We start from the raw sequence: 22,293 nt of genomic DNA on the forward strand, positions 1-22,293 counted from the left end.
ATGTCCAAAACGGTCAATAAATTCTAAGAGAAAAGTTCTCATCCAAAAAGGAGGATTTTTACCTGTTTTAATAAGTTCATTGCTTTCGGGGATTTCTGGAAAAATATTGAACAATGCTTAAAAATAAGCATCAATTAAACAAAGTTATTTTAATGCATCTGAAACCATACCAAAAATTGGTAAATAATGCCCAGAAAAACGATTTAATAAATATAACGTTTTTGCCTATTTTAAATGATAAAAAAAAACTAGTGACTTTAATAAATGGATTAAAATACGTCAAGAATTGTTTTACTATCAAAATAAAAAAAGAAATGAGACAATGGATATACGAACTACGCAGAACAAACCACTTTCACCACCTCAAAGCATTGGAATACAAACACAAGACGAGTCAGTTTTGTTAGATGTAAAACCTAACACTTCTATTCTTAACAATACAAATAATGGGTCCAAAAAATTATGAAGATTTTCTGACCGATACTAAGTCAGTATGGCTCTCCTCCGGCAGACGGCGCTAATATTAAACGAAACGACAAAGAGTGCGTGCGAGAGAGACAGAAAATCAGTCTGTGCGTGACGTCGGGCGCTGCGTAGCCACTGAAAATTGATTTGTTCCTGTTGGCTATAAAAATTTTCTGATCTGATCCAGACTCAGCAATCTGATAGATATGGTCATTCTCTATGATTCTGCGTTTTTAGTTTTCTCGAATCTGCAATATTGTGGATGCAACAGATTCTCGTCCTTTGTGGGGGCGGAAGGGGGTGGGGCGAAATTCTGAGATATACGTTTTATAGTGAGATCTAACAGAAGTGCGGATACCAAATTTGGTTACTCTAGCCTTAATAATCTCTGAGATTTGTGGTTGCCCCAGTTTTTCGTCCTTTGCGGGGGCGGAAGGGGGTGCGGCGAAATTTTGACACAAAACGGTCAAGGTCCGATATCACAGGAGGGTGGATACCAAATTTGGTTGCTCTAGCTCTTATGGGTTCTGAGATCCTTGAACTCATATTTTGCAATTGGCAAAACCGACCATGAAACCTGTGTGTTAGAGTGAGACAGAGCGAGAAAGAGTGAAATTGTTTTCGTGATTCAGGCTATAATAATTATACGATCTGGTTCAGATTTTGCACTCTGTAAGATATAGTCATCTTCTACGGTTCTGCGTTTTTAGTTTCCTCGTATCGTCGAAATTGTGGATGCCACAGATTTTCGCTCTTTGTGGGGGTGGAAGAGGGCGGGGCAAAGTTTTGAAATATTTTTGTAGCAGTGACATATCACAGAAGTCTGGATCCAAAACATCGTTGCTCTAGCTCTTATAGTCTTTGAGCACTAGGCGCTGAAGGGGACGGACAGACGGACAGACGGACGGACGGACAGACGGACAGACAGACATGGCTTAATCGACTCGGCTATTGATGCTGATCAAGAATATATATACTTTATGGGGTCGGAAACGATTCCTTCTGGACGTTACACACATCCACTTTTACCACAAATCGAACATACCCCAATACTCATTTTGAGTATCGGGTATAAAAATGGTAAATTTAACAGAGTTTTTCGTGGCATTACTTAGTGATGATTCGTTAAATGTATATCATGATAACGTTAAGTGTGCATTTACAAACATTGTAAATATTCCTGAAAACATGAACGATGATCTAAATAAATGTATAAAAAGCAGGCCTGAGAATACCTCAATCGTATCCGAAGAAACAACAGAATTCGTTATTAGCTTAGTAAATGGAGAAACATTTCGATATGAAAATGAGTCAGTAGAGTCTGAACAGTTTCAAAATGGGTTGATTTTTGTTTACACTGACATTATCAAACCAAGATGTGTTGGAAATAAAAGACCTCGATGTCTTCGAGTATTACATTATAATGGAAAAGAGCAACTTATACAATTCAACAATATTGAATATTATCTCATTGAAATATGGTCTCCAAAAAAATTTCGATCTAATTACTGATTCCAAAGGGTATAAAATACCATTTGAATCTTCAGCAATTCCAATTTTTGTTACCCTTCACTTTAAAAAACGAAAAGAAATGCTATAAATAATACTGTAAAGATGGAAATTTATTCAGAGTAGAAATAACAACCATGACGAAATCTTATCAACAATATTATTTAAATCAGTGTGGAGGAGGGTTGAATCATATAGGAAGTCTTTATGTTTCACCCAGAGTTATCCAACAAGGTAGAGGAATTGGGAATTTTTTTAGTGGTCTTTTTAATTACATAAAACCACTATTCCTTTCGGGGATAAACGCTATTAAAAACCAAGCTTCTGAGACTGGAAAGGCAGTAATAAATGAGTTTGGTCGAAAACCTTTAAGAACTATTATCCAAGAACAAAGTAAAATTGCTTTGCAAAACCTGTCAAATAAAGCCATTAATAAGTTAACCCGATTCCAGAATGGGGCAGGTAAAAAGAATAAAAAGAGAAGGTCTAGGAAAAAACTATCTCATTTATCATCTAAAGAAGGAAGCAAACATACGCAGTCGAGACCCAAAAAAAAAATCAACAAAGAAATTAACTATAAGAGACATTTTTTCTAAATCAAAATGACCACCCATATTGAATGTATAAAAAGCGAATTGGATCTCTTTGAGCCACATCCTACACAAAGCTCTATTCTGAGAACAGAAGAAGTTTCATATAACCCCATAGCTTCGTTGGACAGTGCTTCTTCAATTCAATTCGTTTGCTTAGGAAATGGGGAAGCATATCGAGACCTATCAAGTGTTTACTTAAGACTTGTTGTGCAACTAAGAAAAAGTGATAATACCAACATTGAAGGAAACGATGTTGGAGTAGTGAATAATATTTTGCATTCAATGTTTAGAAGTTCGTCCGTATATTTAAATAATATTTTGGTTTCTCAGAGTGATATCATTATAGATCGTATTTGCAAACGATTTTAAACTGTGGTAGTGATTCCAGTGAAAGTCATTTAGCCACTCAAGGTTATTATCCTAATTATGGTAAATTATTATCTGATACGTTATTATCTAGGTAAGTTAACACCGATGGATCCATTATGCTCAAAAATATTTTTCAAAACAGTAAAAAGGTTGAACTATTCGGAAAAGTTCATGGAGATATATTTAATCAACCAAAACTGCTTATAAATAATGTAGATTTGAGGATTACTTTTAACATTGAAAAAACAGCATTTTATTTAATTGAATCTGAAACTGAATCAAATCTTAAAATATTGGAGGCACAACTATTCATGAACCACATAACTATTAATCCGAGCATTTTATTGGCTCATCATCATGTTTTACAAACTAAAAATGTCATTTATCCATACAGCAAAGTTCAAGTAAAATCATTTACAATATAGCCAGGAAATAATACATTATCAATTGACAATGCAGTAATTGGACAGCTTCCCAATTTGTTGGCTTTTTGCATGGTGAAAAATCATATTCTGGAAATCGGTCATTAAACCGCTTCAATTTTGATCATTTTAAAATTCAACGCTTTAATCTATTGGTTAATGGAGTACAAGTATCATCGCAGGCACTTGAGTTTGATTTCTCGAACTCTGAAAATGCTCAAAGCTCTAGAGGATATAATATGCTATTCAGATCAAGTGGAATAAAACATTATGATCGAGGCTTACAAATTACACAGGAAATTTTTGATAAAAATAGTTTTATATTAGCATTTGACCTAACTGCAGACCATCACAATTCAACTGTATGCTCAAATTTAATATCACAAGGAGCCATCCGAATTGAAGGACGATTTTCGGAGCCTCTTACAGAAGCAGTTACTTGTCTGGTATACTGTGAATATGACTCAATGATTGATATTGATAAACAAAGAAATATTCGTGTTCTATTGTAATAATGAATACATTGCAAATCTATAAGTTGCTTTCCAAGCATTCAAAAACAAAAACAATTTTTAAAGGAGTTTATCCCTCTGATCAGCTGCCTCAAGTAATTTCGAAATATCCTGCTTTAATAATAGCAGACACAGATTCTTCAAGTCATTTAGGAACTCATTGGGTTGCTTTTTACTTTGAAAACAAATATTCAGCAGAATTTTTTGATTCATATGGTCAATATCCACAAAATAAAGAATTTTTAAAAATATTAAGAAAAAATTCCACAAAGTTTACATTTAATAAACAACCACTGAAAGGTTATTTTTCAAATACATGCGATCATTACTGTATCCTATATGGAATATTTAAAAGCAGCAAAAAAACATTAAATTGTTTTTTAAAACAATTTAAGAAAAATGATTTTAACTATAATGATAAGTTAATAATACAAATGTTTAAGAAAATTCGTTTAAAATAAAACACAATATTATTTCAGAGACATTTAAGATGTTTATTGATTTTTTGAGCTGGGATACATTTTTTATTTAAGTTATGGCACTTTAGCATTTAGTCTATAGCTTCTGCGTTCTTGTTTGGGTATGACACTGGCATGTGTCAGGTCCGTCCGTTGCATCGCATCGGGGCATAGCTTATAATGAAAGACAAACTTGGAGTCTTTTTCCTCCAGATCCTCCAAAATGCTCATCAAATTTTCAAGAATTTGTACGTGCTCCTCGAAGATCATCTCCTCGAATCGCATTAAAAAAAGTTTTATTTGTTTGGCATGCATCTTGCAGCTGACTTCTTGAATCTATGACTGATAATGATTCAAAGAGCACGACTCTTTATATCCACGTCTTTGCTCTGTTACCATTATATTTTTCTTTACCTATGTATTGGAAATGATCAGTACTATATCTAGTCATCTCTTTTTTACTTATGGATATTCTTAACCTTTTTCTTTATTTTTGTCTTTACATATATATAATGGGAAGTCTTTATTTACTCTTTACATATCAATTGGAAATGGGCAGTGCTATATCTATTCATCTCTTTTCCTTTATTTATAAGATGTGAAATTCCATGCTCTTTCAACATCTTAAAGGGCGTTTTTGTGGAAAATTTGGTTACATAACTTTGAGGTAAAAATGTCCAAAGCGGTTCGTTGTCCTTATCAGTTAAATAAAGGACTACTTTATTTCCAAATGATGTTTTTTTTGATTTTACATCCATTGATCTTGTACTCAAATCCTATGCACAGGTCCTCAACCTTGGTGTATCCAACCGCCGGTTTTGTCTCGTTAAGTAATTCTAGGAAAGCCTAGGTATATATTTAATTAAGTGCTTATCATTTTCTATATAGAGATTTAAATATTCTTACATACCATTATAGTAATAGAAACTATTCAAACTACTAATGATTTTATACTAAATTATTTGAAAGATTGCATGATCTTTTATACTCTCATTAATTCAATTTTGGTAGATTGGTAGTTGAGAGATAATAAGTAAATGGTTTTAAAGCTGTAATGGCCAGATGTCTTAAGTCTGATTGGTTGTTGAGTAATAAGGGATGAATTATGGACACACTGCTGTATATTGGTTCAAATATTATATTTACATTTTCGGTCTATAACCGTCAACATGAAAAAATTATATAAACAGAAACAAAATGCATAGAATTTTTGTTTAAATGCTGATCACTTCCTATATAAGAACTGTAAGTTACTGAGATAGGTTAGTTCACTTTCACTTCGAAATGAGGACATTTCATTGCGAGTTGTGTTATGTAAAAACATCTTTTAGTTCCTGCAATGAACTGAAAAAACACACCTTAAAAATCCACAACTTTAGTTATTCAAAATCAAAATCATCATTTTATCGATGTTACTTATGTCCAGGAGCTGAACTGTTTTGGTTGAGAATTGACTTCATATGCATATTTTATTTAAGCATAACATGGAATTAAAGCGAAAAATATAAAATAAATATTAAAAATAAAATAATCTGTGCGTTTTTAAATATAAATACCTTTACATAAATTTACCAACTAAGTATATTATGATGTGAAAATGAATCAATAAATTCATTCAAAAGCATCAGTATTCTACCTGAAATCCACTTATTCTTTTTGTGTAATCCTCACTTGGAAGAAACCTGTTTCAAACGAATCCTATGATTCTCTTCTAATAAGAGGAAGTGAAATTCAACCAATCAAAAGTAAAACAGAAAACATTTAAAATAAATAGTGTTTAAATGTATTATATTTATTATATACATATGTATATATTATTTTTAGAAAAATATATAAAATATTCTTATTATATAAATATTGTTAAAATTTCGCCTCAGCTAATTTTACCGCAGCAATTAAGTCATCATCATCTTCGTCATCATCGTCCCGAAGTAGTTCCTGGAGTCGAGATCTTTTATCATCATCCTGATTATCTACTAAATCGAAAATGTTGTCATCATCCGGGAAAATGGATGATGGATTATCATTATTAGGCGTTGCATTCCTTGGGTCATCGTCGGCATCATCCCATTTAATGTCACTTAACCAGTTGAAGTTGCTCTCGAGATAGGTTTGGGTCTTATTCCCAAAAATCAAGGACAGGTCTACGGAGCTCGGCTGAGAGTCCAGATTTATGGTTGATTCCGGTTGGGAATCGAAAAAAATGATTTCGAGGTCATCCATCGTTGTTGAAAGATTACTAGTTTCTGTACTAGCTGTTAGCTGTGAGTAGTTATTATATAGGCACATTGCTATGGGACAGTGTTAGGTACACAAAGGAGGAATATAAATTATATAGAAAGTAGAAAGGTTCAAGGGCATCGAAACCGTTTTTCAGGAAACACTTAAAAAATACCTCTAAACTATCACATTAGATTCATTGTTGAGGGTTGTTTGAATCGCAACATGGGACCAATCGTAAAAACAGGTTCATTGACAGTAAGAGGGAGGAGAGAGAATATAAATGAGCGAAGGATCGATTTGAGAGGATTTTACATGGTTGAGTAGGAGGATTGAGATCGAAGTTAGTTTACATTCTCACCGATAGGTGGCGCCACCAAGCAGTAAGGATAAGGGACGGCCGTATATTTACTATAATTAGCATTAATTAATTTTTATGTCTTCCTATTATAATTTTATTCTTTGTGTGCTCCTGTATATATCTCCATTAATTATGTGTTCTCTTACCTTTCAACCCTCTATACGGACATCTAGAAACCCAGTTTTCCAACCTATGTTTTTCTATATTTCTATAATTTAAGAAACTTCACACATTTGTTTTCCCAATTCAATGCTAATAAAATATTCTATAAGTATTTATTTTAAATGACCAGTTAATAACATAGCAGAAATTGTTTCCCAATTCAATGTTAATAAAATACCTTATAAGTAATAATTTAACATGATCACGTAATAACATAGCAATATGATCCACACCTACATTCAACATGCTGCCAAGGTGCACATGCTTAAGCACATGTTGCTGCAACATGCTGCGAATTTGTAATTCATTATTATTATTATTATTATATTATTATTAATTATTATTATTATTAATCGAAATCAGACACGCAGCCGTGATATCGACGGTACCACGCTTGGAGTGGCCCTAGCCGAGCTCACTACCATTATATAAATAGCAATTCACGCGATTGCATGTCAACGTTCAAAACTTTATTCAATGACTGCATCTTTCAAGAGGCGATGTAATTACTGCAGCGCCAAGTGGCCCCCGTGTCACCGTATCAGAAGACTGATACGCACGTATCCCAGGCAAAACGAACCGACTAATATGCGAGGAAAATTATAACTTAACATTAATAGAAATAAGATACGACAACATTAGAGAAATAAGCATGAATTCAAAATACAAATACCACTACACTTATTAATTGCGAGAAACGTGTGTGAGTATTAGTAGTTTAATAAAGGGAAGGGAATTAGTGGTGGATATAATATGGTAGAGGAAATTATAATCCGAGCATAAGACCCTAAACGGTTCATGCAAGGTTTAATTCGATCTACAAAGTGGAAGGAACAACGGTATAAAGTTTCTAGTCAGTCTAATACGAATCGTGAAGTTTATGCGGCTCAACAGATCAGGGCTGTCTATGTCACCCCTGATCAAGTTGTGCATAAATATCACACCAAGCATTTTTCTACGGTTAACTAAGGATGGGAGGTTTACTAATAATAGTCTACTAGAGTAAGATGGGAGTCTTACACCCGCATCCCAGTTAAGGCCCCGCAGAGCAAAGAGTAAAAAGTTTTTCTGTACTGATTCTATACGGTCCTGGTGTACTTTGTACTGAGGGCACCATACACAGGAGCCGTATTCTAAGATCGGACGAACAAGCGAGGTATAGAGAGTCTTTGTTATATAGGGGTCGTCAAATTCCTTTGACCACCTCTTTATAAACCCAAGCACGCCCATGGCCTTATTTACCATGGTAGAAATGTGTTCGGAAAACTTTAACTTGGGGACTAACATAACACCCAGATCATCCACCAGGGTAATTCTCTCAAGAGAACCCCCAAATAGGGTGTAGGGAGCCAACAAAGGGCTAGAACGATGAAAGGCATTAAGGTGTAACAACTTTGCACAACACCATGACTGAAAGCTATTGAGATCGGATTGCAAGCGAGAATGAAATGAAATGTCCTTGTACTGGACACAGAGTTTAACATCATCCGCATACATAAGTACTCGAGAGTATGTTAATACTGAAGGCAAGTCATTAATAAAGAGTGTGAAGAGTAAGGGGCCTAGATGGCTGCCCTGTGGTACTCCCGAAGAAACCTTTACTGGTAAAGAGAGGGAGTTTTTGAAGAGGACTCTTTGAGACCTAGAACAAAGATAGCTAGAAATCCATCTCAGGAGGTTGGGCGGAAACCCTAAAAGGTCAAGTTTATGTGCTAAAAGGGAATGGTTTACAGAGTCGAATGCTTTACTAAAGTCGGTGTAAATAACATCCGTCTGTAAGTTACCTTGAAAGCCTTTAATAATGAAAGAGGTAAACTCTAACAAGTTCGTGGTGGTTGATCGCCGCCTTATAAATCCATGCTGAGTTGGAGATATAAGTGACTTGCAGAGATGTTGCAAGTGCGGAGTTAAAACCTTCTCAAACAATTTGGGAATAGCGGATAACTTTGCTATACCTCTATAATTTTTTGCATCAGACTTGCTACCTTTTTTATGGAGAGGAATTATAAACGATTCCTTCCAGATCGGGGGGAAGCAAGAAGAATCAATGGACAGGGTGAATAGTTTAAGCAAAGATCCACACAGAGCCTCGGCGCAGTACCTGAGTACACAACCTGGAACCCCGTCTGGACCCGGTGAAAACACCGGCTTAACTAGTCGAAGATCTTGAAGTAGGGAATATTCATTTAACAAGGGACTGAAAATGCCGTTCGACCTCGGTAATCCGTATGGGTACGGTTGACCAGAGTAGCGTTCCTCAGAATAGGTGGTTTGGAAAAACTGGGCAAAAAGATCGGCAATTGCCTGATCATTATTTGCCGACGTATTACAAAATGATAGCGAGGATGGGTGTGCGGACGTTCTACGCTTACTGTTTACGAAGCAGTAAAACTGTTTAGGGTCCTGAGAAAAACGTATCCTGCAACGAGATAGTAGTTCTTATAGCATTGAGCATTAAGAACTGAAAAGTTTGACCGAGCTATTACATGACGAGAGTGAGAAGTAGGAGAACCCACTTCTTGAAATTTTTTACAAAGTCTTGATTTTAAGTTTTTTAGACTGGATAACTCTTTGGTAAACCAAGGGGGTTTTCCAGATCTAATCGGACAAGAAAGCGGGACACAAGAATCAAAAAATGTGCCAAGAGCATTGTAAAAAATGTTTGTGCCTTTTGTGACATCAGTGCACAAGTACAAAGCGGACCAATCAAAATCCCTAATTAGGTTATTAAGCTTCGCAAACTCGGCTTTACGAAAGCAGCGGACACGTTCAGGTAGTCTACTCGACCGATCCAATACAGTTGGTCCTATGTCTAGCGACACCTCGAAAGTAGGGTGGTAGGCGTCTTCAAGTATAGTGAGCGGAAGGGCTCGGGTTAACAACACTATGGTCGGATCCGATACAAAGCATAGATCAAGCAATCGACCCAAGGAATTTTTCACATGATTGACTTGAGACAGGGACAGGTCAAGCAAGCCGTCAACAAAGTCATGTCGTGACATGGGCACTAGGATACTAGACTCGTTTAACGAAGACCAAACAGTTCCTGGCAAGTTGAAGTCACCAAGAACTATCATACGATCTTTATCAGATAGCGAGGAAGAAACAGCGGTTAAAGCGGACAAGTGCTGCTCATAAATTGAAATATCCGAAGAAGGTGGGATATACGAGCAAGTAATGAATATAGCGAAAGCGGGAAGAATCAGTTTTACACACAGGAATTCCAGTTCCTGTTGAACTTGGACTGTGAAGTGTTCTGACGTGAAGTAAGAGTCCACTGCAATTAGAACCCCTCCTGCACGTCGAGACGAACGGTCCTTTCTAAAAGTTGTGTACCGACCTGCCAAAACCTCGGAACTAAGAATGTCCGGCTTTAACCAGGTTTCAGTAAACACAATAACGTGGGAAGCAAATGCAACACTATCCCGGAAAAGAATGCTGGGCTTACTACGCAAGCCTCTTACATTCTGATAGGTTACTAAAAGAGAAGTTAGTTTTTTGGAAAGGTTGGAGCAAGACGGGAAGTTGAGGAAGAGGAAGTTGAGGTTGAGGGTGGCACACTGGAAAGATTTGGAAGCGATATGGGGGGCCTATTCTTCTTCTTAGCCTTAAACTCCTTCACCACCAAATGCTCCGGCCAAAATTTGGTGGAGCAAATGGTGTCAAATTGAGTTGGGGAGATGCTTATCTTAAACGACGCTATCTCCCTGGCATAAGAGAAGTTAAATTTCTCCACCTTTAAACCCACGGCTTTTATTTTGCTTTGAATGAAAGCAGTTACATCATTAGATGTGAGGTCAGGGGCCAGCCGTGAAACAAAAACTTGTCGTTTTGGTGGGACTCCCACCAGTGGTTTAGTCACCACAGGTCTAGTACCTGTGGTGGCAATATCCGGAGGTCCGGAACGTCTATTTACTGGTGGGATCGGGATAGACGGGACAACTAGTGAACTTGCGGACACCACGGACACGGACGCTGCAGACGTACTTGGCTGCACATTCTCCGAGGCGATGAATTCGGCTACCGAATCTGCATCGCCAGCAGCTTTCGTTGCCTTTGGAGTGGCAAACGAGATCAACTGCTGCACACTTGGAGTGGTCGGAGTCAGTTTTTCGGCGGCGCACGGCTGAGTGACGGTTGGCACTTGCAGGTCCCGCGGAGTGACCTTTTTGCGCCTCGGAGACTCATTCAGCAGTTTTAAACCGCTAAACTGAGCCTCCATGGCTAGGAGCCGATCGTATTGGTTTTTGAAACCAACGGTCAGCTCCTTAAAGCCACTCCGCGTCTGCCTCATGAAAGATACCATTTCCTTCTCCACCGCACGGCATGCCTCGCAACTGTAATGCAAGCCATTACGTTTGGCTATAGCATCACTCACGAGGCCAGAAAATCCCGCGCATTTTGCGTGGACTACGCTGTCGCAGAGCCAGCAGGGGACATTCGGCTGATCGTGAGTGATCTGCTTCTTGCAGGTTTTTTTGGCGCAGACCACAGCGAATTCCATTTTCATTATTTTTATTATTTAAATATTTTCTTAAGAAAATTTGCAAAGAAAAATTGAAATTAAAAAAATTAAAAATTTCCAAAACAAATTGGTATCAGACCAATGTGCCAGACAACGCTCAAAGCGGAATTGGTAAGAAAAAAAAAGAGAGCAGAGTGGAGAGCGGTTATAGCGAGAGCTACTAAACAGAGAGCGCTATTGCTCAGAAAGTTGAAAGAGCGAGAGAGAAAGAACAGTTATTGAGGTTGAGGTGATAGCGAGAGAGTGATAAGACAACAAAAGCTACCAGACGAGAGCGGACTGCAATGCAATACTCACTCACTGCAACAACACAACACAACACAAGCCGACGCCGAAAAATAAAAAGTTAAATAATATTTTAACACAAATCAAAAGGCATGCACTCGCGTAAAAGAATTGGTTTCCAGATTGTTGTCTGGTTAGGGAGTATAATTAGAATTTAGTTAGGAAAACACCGGCTGTTTATTCGAAACAAAAGGAAAAAATGCGGAGCGCAAAACAAAAACACGTCTGATCACTACGAAAGAGAACGGATTTTCCGTTTTATGCTCAAAAATATTTTTCAAAACAGTAATAAGGTTGAACTATTCGGAAAAGTTCATGGAGATATATTTAATCAACCAAAACTGCTTATAAATAATGTAGATTTGAGGATTACTTTTAACATTGAAAAAACAGCATTTTATTTAATGGAATCTGAAACTGAATCAAATCTTAAAATATTGGAGGCACAACTATTCATGAACCACATAACTATTAATCCGAGCATTTTATTGGCTCATCATCATGTTTTACAAACTAAAAATGTCATTTATCCATACAGCAAAGTTCAAGTAAAATCATTTACAATATAGCCAGGAAATAATACATTATCAATTGACAATGCAGTTTGTTTAAACATAAATAGATTATTGTACCCATTCACTCATGTAACAACAACGAACTCTAAAGAAATCACATAAAGTAGACAAGTTATGACTGCACTGGTGTAAACAAAAATCTGTAACCCATTAATACGACAACAAAACACAAGTGGAGAAAACACTTAACAAATGCGGTCCTAAAATAAAACTAATGTAAGCATGTACTCAAATAGACACCCTCAGTGAAGTGTATCCTCTGCGTAGGTCTAACGATAATTATAGACTACCAAATTGTACCTCCTACCTCATTGTCAAATCACATATAAGGCTCTGATCTTAAAAATAAAATTTAGTTTGAATTTACAACTCAACTCGCAAATGTCTAGACTTTTCTTTTAAGGTCTTAACATTTGGGTCCTTCGAGACTCTCCGTTGTTTCCCCCCTGTGGTAAGAGCACGGAGTTAAACCAGCTTCCTTGAGACTGAACAAGTGTCTAGTTCACTGACAGTTAAAGGTAGCGAAATAAAAAACTTTGATTTCCCTCCTATAGGAAGGAACAGAGTATAAAATAAATTAATGAAACGAAAGTTTCAATTAATAATTTGGAAAAATGCGAGCTAAACAGGCTGTATTTTTAATAGATAACTGGGTATATCTATTGTGATCGGAGAATAAAAAAAAAAAAAAAATAAATAAAAATTAATGAAACGGAAGTTTCAATTAATAATTTTGAAAAATACGAACTGGACAGGCTGTATTTTAATAGATAACGAAATATGTATATCTATTGTAATTGAAAAATACAAATTTTTCGCGACGGTGGCGTTTTCGAGGCCGGAACATCGAAAGAGAAAAAATAATAATCCGAAACATCGAAAGTGCTTAATAGCTAGAATTGAAAAAAAAGTGGCAAATAACTGTGACTGTGAAAAATAAATATCTGAATGGGTTTGTGAGTGCCCACTGTGCCAGCAACAATAACGGCAGCGACAGGAAGATCAGCGACAGCGACGTAAGCAGAGGCAACACCAGCAGCAGCGACAGCGATATCAGCAGCAGCGACGTAAGCAGAGGCAACACCAGCAGCAGCGACAGCGATATCAGCAGCAGCGACGTAAGCAGAGGCAACACCAGCAGCAGCACAGCGGTATCAGCAGCAGCGACTTCAGAGGCAGCAGTAACAACAACAGCAGAAGCAGAATTCATCAGCTAAGTCTCATATTTCAAATTGTTTTTAAGCCTAATTAAGTAAAAGTAAACAAAAAAATTAAACTAAGATGTTGTCGGAACAAATAATTAAGCTATTAGAGGCTCAAGCAGCGATAGCAAGGGAGATTAAAAAGATTGAAGCTGGTAATTTGAACAGCGATGTAATTCAAAGGTTAGGAGACCTTAAAAACAAAGTTACAGGCAATAATTCTGCACTGTTAACATATGGAGTAGTCGATCATGACTACTATAAGAGACAGCAGTACGAAAAAATGATTAAAAATATAGAGGACATACATAAAAAGTATGTAGAGTCAAAAAATAATGAAACATTAACGAAAGGGAAGCTAGAGAAAACAAAGTTACAATCAGTGGAGACTGGAACTTTGAAGGAAGACATAGAGCCCAAAATTGACAATAGCATAGAAAAAGTATCTGAGGAAATCGTCAGAATAGTGGAAAACCTGAGAACATATTTAGAGCAAACCATGCAGAGGTTTGATCAGGCTAAAATGGGAGAGTGTAGAATGAGAAAGGAAAAAATGTAGTTCCTCAGTAAAAGACTGAGCTCAAAAATTGAGGAGTATTATCATAGCTATGAAACAAACGACAGCTTCGACAATCAGATCGGAGATTTGGAATTTGATATTCAAAGCATGTTGAGCAACCTAGAAGTTAGGATGCAAACCATAGCTGAAGAAAACAGCATGGATACTAAAGGAGCAACGGTAAAAAAAGAAGATATCGATTTGCCTGATCTTCCGAAAGTGGACGTACCCACATTCTCGGGCGATGAAAATGAGTGGGACGGCTTTTCACAAACATTTTGTGAATTAATTCATAACAGAGATAGTCTGAGTACATCTCTAAAATTCAATTATTTGAAAATCGCGATAAAGGGTGAGGCACGGAGTATGGTAGCTCACCTTTTAACTGGGCCGCTGAAGAATTATAATGCCGCTTGGGAATTGCTGACCAAGCGGTATGAAAATAAGCGAAAAGTTTTTTCGGATCAGCTGAATCGTTTACTAGACTTACCAATGCTAGATCACGATTCAGCGAAACATATTAAATGGTTTTCTGATTCTATAAACGAGTCAATACATTTAATTAAATTAAAGTCACATTTAACAGAAGAAGTTGATGTGATTTTCGCGCACATTGTGTTGAAAAAATTCAACAAAGATACCTTACAATTATATGAAAGTCATATAAAAAGGACAAAAGAGATCCAAGCATTGCCAGACGTAATGCAATTTTTAGAACAACGGTACACTTCTCTTTACACGTCGCAGGATAAAGAGTGGAAACCGTTGAAAAAAGTAGTGCAATATGGTAAAATAAAAGAAAATTGTCCGTTATGTAAAATGGCAGGACATACCATAATTCACTGCTATATGTTTAAGGGAATGAGTCCGATAGATAGAGGCCAGTTTATTAAAAAACAGCGCCTTTGCACAAAATGCTGTAGGCATGATATGTATAAGAAATGCTTTTCTGAAATTTTATGTGGGATTTGTAAAAAACCTCATCATACGATGCTCCATATTCCCTACGAAAAGAGGGAAAATGTTAACACTTGCTTGACAAAAGAACAAGCGTTCTTAGCAACAGCACTTATAAAAGTAAGGGCAAGGAATGGTGGCTATCAAAACCTTAGAGCTCTCATTGATTGTGGGTCGCAATGTACCATAATTTCAGAAGAAGCTGCGCAAATATTAAACTTAGTACGAAAAAGAGCGAACACCGAGGTAAGCGGAGTGTTATCTACAGACTCTTGCTCTTCAAAGTACAAAGTTACTTTATCGGTAAAAACTCGTGATTATAATAAAGGTCCTCTAAATATTGAAGCAATTATTCTTCCGAAACTGATGAAAGCTTTACCATTAAAGTCTTTCAATATTGATAAAACTAAGTGGCAAGATTATGTGTTGGCAGACCCTAACTTTAACAAACCAAGTAGGGTAGATGTAATAATTGGGATAGATTTGTATACCCATATTTTAAAAGACGGAGTAGTAAAAATAGACGGACTACTTGGACAAAATACAGAATTCGGATGGATTATATCCGGTTGCACCAAATCAAAAGGTGATAAATTTACTGTGGCGACAACAATTGAAGTTGGGGACTTAGAGCGGTTCTGGGAATTGGAAAGTGAAAAGAATGACGTAAAAGAAGATGTGTGCGAGGAGCATTTCTTGGAAACAACAAGAAGATATGAGAATGGTAGGTATGTAGTTAATATACCATTTAAAAAAGAAAAGGATCTAGGAGATTCAAAACACCAAGCTATAGCGCGATTTTATAGTTTAGAAAGAAAGCTCAGCAATAATAAAACATTAAAAGAAAATTATGTAAAGTTCATGCATGAATATAAAAACTTAGAACATATGGTAGAGTCCAAAGAAGATGGGAAATATTATTTACCCCATCAAGGAGTCATAAGAGATTCCAGTCTAACGACAAAGCTGAGGGTGGTTTTCGATGCTTCAGCAAAAACCACAAACAATAAAAGTTTAAATGATATCATGTGGGTTGGACCAAGGGTCCAAAAAGCTATCTTCGATATTATGGTGAAATGGCGTAAATGGCCATTTGTAATATCTGCGGACATTGAACAAATTTTCCGGCAAATTAATGTTGATAAAGACGATCAACAATATTTGCATATAATTTGGAGAGATAATCCAAACGAAAAGTTAAAAGATTATAAACTTACAACCGTTACGTACAGCTTCAGCACCCTACTTAGCAACCAGGGTGCTTGTTGCAATAGCAGAAATTTGCAAAAATCAAGCAATTAGGGAAATCATAAAGAATGATTTTTATATGGACGACATGATGACAGGTGCCGACACGATACTGGATGCTAAAAAGCATGTAAAGGAAGTTACCCGGGAGTTTAATAAGGTTGGGTTTAACTTGAGAAAGTGGATAACAAATATCCCAGAAATTATAGAAGGTATTAGAGATGACCAAAAAAATAAAGTATTAACCATTGAGGAGAACGAATCCGTCAAAACATTAGGACTACAATGGGAACCGGTTAAAGACGAGTTTAGGTTCAATTTCCACTATGAACCAATTAAGAAAAATAACAAAAGAATAGTATTATCTACCTTAGCCAAGATATATTACCCCTTAGGCTGGTTGTCTCCAGTGACACTTGTCGGAAAATTGTTTATTCAAAAACTTTGGCTAGCAGACAAAAATTGGGATGAAGAATTATCAGAACAGGATACTCGGGAATGGAATTCGTTTAAAAATAGTTTAACAGAGTTAGAGAGCATTCGGATACCGAGATGGCTAAATTCTCAGCACAATAAGTCGATGCAAATTCATGGGTTTGCCGATGCATCCGAAAAGGCTTATGCTGCCGTAGTGTATGCCAAGGTAGATAGTTCTACAATTATAATAGCCAGCAAAAGCAAAGTTAATCCAAAGAAGAATCGGAAAACTATTCCAAAATTAGAACTTTGTGCAGCACATCTTCTGGCAAAATTAATTCAAGGGGTGAAAGTAGCGGTTGGAAGTAATGTAGAGTGTTATGCCTGGAGTGATTCTACTATTACTCTAGCCTGGATAAAGAATGGAGACAATAAAGACAAGTTTATCAGGCGTCGAACTGACGAAGTAAGAAAGATTAAGGAAATTAAATGGGGACACGTTAGAACTGAAGACAATCCAGCAGATGTAGCATCAAGGGGCATTAGTGCAGATAAGCTAAAAGATTTTAAGATTTGGTGGAAAGGGCCTCAATGGTTGCCGAAATCTAAGGAACATTGGCCAAAAGAGGAAATTGAAGAAAAATTAGTTGTTGGCACAACAATGGTAATAGCAAAAAATAAAATTTTTTGTGAATTATTACAAAAATATTCGTGTATGCATAAACTAGAAAGAGTCATTGCATATGTATTGAGGTTTATTCAAATCAAAACCAAAAAGAAAGAATTTCCTTCATTTTTGACAGTGAAGGAGATTAAGAGCGCCAAAGTATTAATAGTAAAACAACAACAAGCTAGCCAATTCGGTTCCGAAATAGCTAGCCTAATTAATAAAAAGGAAATAGAAACAAAAAATAAACTATTAAGCTTAAATCCGTTCTTAGATAAAGACGGATTGTTACGAGTTGGAGGTAGATTGAAAAACTCCAACGCGGAATTTGAGGTTAAACATCCCTTGATTTTAGATAAGTGTCACTTGACGTCTTTACTTATCAAGAATGCACATAAAGAAACATTGCACGGTGGAATTAATCTGATGCGAAACTATATCCAGCGAAAGTTTTGGATATTTGGGCTAAAAAATTGCTTAAAGAAAAAACTTAAAGAGTGTGTCACCTGTGCTAGGTATCGACAGAATACTGCAGAACTAATTATGGGAAATCTGCCGAAACACAGAGCTACAATGTCGAACCCGTTTACAAATACAGGTGTAGACTTCGCCGGGCCTTACTATATCCGATGCTCTGAAAACCGGGGGTAGAAATCCTATAAGGGATATATTGCCGTATTCGTATGGGGACAATAATTTAACCTATGAGGAAATGGCAACTCTATTATGTCAAATTGAAGCGGTACTAAATTCACGCCCTTTGTATACAGCTACAAATGATATTGACGATCTGGATGTATTAACACCAGGTCATTTTATAATTGGAAGGCCAATATTTGGCCCGATTGAGACAATTTCAGAGGAAAAAATCGGGAATCTGGATAGATGGAGATTAATTCAGAAAATGAAAAGAGAATTTTGGATTAAATGGAAAGAAGATTATTTGCACACACTGCAACAAAGAAATAAATGGAAAATAGGAATGCAGAATATTAAAACAGGACAGATTGTATTAATAAAAGATGAAACCTGGCACCCAGCTAGATGGCCCTTGGTAAAAATAGAAGAAATACATAAAGGTAGGGACGATAGAGTCAGAGTAGTAACTATAAAACATAAAGACGGGTTGATAAAACGACCTATAACTAAAATTTGTTCATTAGCTGGAATTGAGTCAGAAGAGCAAGACTCAGGAATGACTCCAAAAGAGACCAGAAGTTCTCGTAGTAGTAAAAGGTAATTCAAATCGCGTGTATAGGAAGATAGCAGAGACAAGATAGTTTTGGGTCGAATTAGAAAGGCAGGGTAGTTGGCTCTTCAAAGTTCCAGTAAACACTAATGCTAGAATTCAATGTAGTAACTCAAATCAAGAACTAATTGATCTTCCGCAACAAGGAATTTTAACAATAATACATGGTTGTACTGTGCGAACGGATGATAAAATACTTGTACCTCATCACAGTATTCAAACAGAAAGCTACGAGCCAAATTCATCCTTTTATATAAGTAATATAAGCAAAATACCAAAAATTGTTTGGAATCCATTAACAGTACCATTAATTAACCATACAGAAGAAATGGATAAGTTAGAAACGAAATAAAATTGTTAAAAGAAGGTCATCATGACTTAAAAGGACTTAAGTTCCATCATGTATCTGGACATGCGGCCTTGATTATCGGAATCATAATAATGATAATATTAATAATCTATGCCGTAAGAAGAATTAAAGTAGCACGAAGACTGCAAACGATAGCACTTCCCTACCCACTGTAATTGACTGTAAATGATTATCTGTACTTGTAATTATAGCTATAAAGAAAATTTACACAAAAAGGTTCACAAGAATCAAAATACAAAACAATGCCACTTTCGGCCCTTTGCAGAATGTTCAAACATGAACATATTATCGTCAATACAATGCCACTTTCGGCCCCTTGCAGAATGTTTAAACATAAATAGATTATTGTACCCATTCACTCATGTAACAACACCGAACTCTAAAAAAATCACATAAAGTAGACAAGTTATGACTGCACTGGTGTAAACAGAGATCTGTAATCCATTAATACGACAACAAAACACAAGTGGAGAAAACACTTAACAAATGCGGTCCTAAAATAAAACTAATGTAAGCATGTACTCAAATAGACACCCTCAGTGAAGTGTATCCTCTGCGTAGGTCTAACGATAATTATAGACTACCAAATTGTACCTCCTACCTCATTGTCAAATCACATATAAGGCTCTGATTTTAAGAATAAAATTTAGTTTGAATTTACAACTCAACTCGCAAATGTCTAGACTTTTCTTTTAAGGTCTTAACACAGTTATTGGACAGCTTCCCAATTTGTTGGCTTTTTGCATGGTAAAAAACAAATCATATTCTGGAAATCGGGCATTAAACCGCTTCAATTTTGATAATTTTAAAATTCATCGCTTTAATCTATTGGTTAATGGAGTACAAGTATCATCGCAGGCACTTGAGTTTGATTTCTCGAACTCTGAAAATGCTCAAAGCTCTAGAGGATATAATATGCTATTCAGATCAAGTGGAATAAAACATTATGATCGACGCTTACAAATTACAAAGGAAATTTTTGATAAAAATAGTTTTATATTAGCATTTGACCTAACTGCAGACCATCACAATTCAACTGTATGCTCAAATTTAATATCACAAGGAGCCATCCGAATTGAAGGACGATTTTCGGAGCCTCTTACAGAAGCAGTTACTTGTCTGGTATACTGTGAATATGACTCAATGATTGATATTGGTAAACATAGAAATATTCGTGTTCTATTGTAATAATGAATACATTGCAAATCTATGAGTTGCTTTCCAAGCATTCAAAAACAAAAACAATTTTTAAAGGAGTTTATCCCTCTGATCAGCTGCCTCAAGTAATTTCGAAATATCCTGCTTTAATAATAGCAAACACAGATTCTTCAAGCCATTTAGGAACTCATTGGGTTGCTTTTTACTTTGAAAACAAATATTTAGCAGAATTTTTTGATTCATATGGTCAATATCCCCAAAATAAAGAATTTTTAAAAATATTAAGAAAAAATTCCACAAAGTTTACATTTAATAAACAACCACTGAAAGGTTATTTTTCAAATACATGCGATCATTACTGTATCCTATATGGAATATTTAAAAGCAGCAAAAAAACATTAAATTGTTTTTTAAAACCATTTAAGAAAAATGATTTTAACTATAATGATAAGTTAATAATACAAATGTTTAAGAAAATTCGTTTAAAATAAAACACAATATTATTTCAGAGACATTTAAGATGTTTATTGATTTTTTGAGCTGGGATACATTTTTTTATTTAAGTTATGGCACTTTAGCATTTAGTCTATAGCTTCTGCGTTCTTGTTTGGGTATGACACAGGCATGTGTCAGGTCCGTCCGTTGCATCGCATCGGGGCATAGCTTATAATGAAAGACAAACTTTGAGTCTTTTTCCTCCAGATCCTCCAAAATGCTCATCAAATTTTCAAGAATTTGTACGTGCTCCTCGAAGATCATCTCCTCGAATCGCATTAAAAAAAGTTTTATTTGTTTGGCATGCATCTTGCAGCTGACTTCTTGAATCTATGACTGATAATGATTCAAAGAGCAGGACTCTTTATATCCACGTCTTTGCTCTGTTTCCCTTATATATTTCTTTACCCATGTATTGGAACTGATAAGTACTATATCTAGCCATCTCTTTTTTACATATGTATGTATATTCTTAACCTTTTTCTTTATTTTTGTCTTTACATGTATAATGGGAAATCTTTATTCACTCTTTACATATAAATTGGAAATGGGCAGTGCTATATCTATTCATCTCTTTTCCTTTATATATAAGATGTGAGATTCCATGCTCCTTCAACATCTTAAAGGGCGTTTTTGTGGAGAATTTGGTTACATAACTTTTAGGTAAAAATATCCAAAGCGGTTCGTTGTCCTTATCAGTTAAATAAAGGACTACTTTTTTTCCAAATGATGTTTTTTTGATTTTACATCCATTGATCTTGTACTCAAATCCTATGCACAGGTCCTCAACCTTGGTGTATCCAACCGCCGGCTTTGTCTCGTTAAGTAATTCTAGGAAAGCCTAGGTATATATTTGATTAAGTGGTTATCATTTTCTATATAGAGATTTAAATATTCTTACATACCATTATAGTAATAGAAACTATTCAAACTACTAATGATTTTATACTAAATTATTTGAAAGATTGCATGATCTTTTATACTCTCATTAATTCAATTTTGGTAGATTGGTAGTTGAGAGATAATAAGTAAATGGTTTTAAAGCTGTAATGGCCAGATGTCTTAAGTCTGATTGGTTGTTGAGTAATAAGGGATGAATTATGGACACACTGCTGTATATTGGTTCAAATATTATATTTACATTTTCGGTCTATAACCGTCAACATGAAAAAATTATATAAACAGAAACAAAATGCATAGAATTTTTGTTTAAATGCTGATCACTTCCTATATAAGAGCTGTAAGTTACTGAGATAGGTTAGTTCACTTTCACTTCGAAATGAGGACATTTCATTGCGAGTTGTGTTATGTAAAAACATCTTTTAGTTCCTGCAATGAACTGAAAAAACACACCTTAAAAATCCACAACTTTAGTTATTCAAAATCAAAATCATCATTTTATCGATGTTACTTATGTCCAGGAGCTGAACTGTTTTGGTTGAGAATTGACTTCATATGCATATTTTATTTAAGCATAACATGGAATTAAAGCGAAAAATATAAAATAAATATTAA

Source organism: Drosophila persimilis, unplaced genomic scaffold, assembly GCF_003286085.1.
Source record: "Drosophila persimilis strain 14011-0111.01,24,50 unplaced genomic scaffold, DperRS2 tig00000477-arrow-pilon, whole genome shotgun sequence".
Lineage (NCBI taxonomy): Eukaryota > Metazoa > Arthropoda > Insecta > Diptera > Drosophilidae > Drosophila > Drosophila persimilis.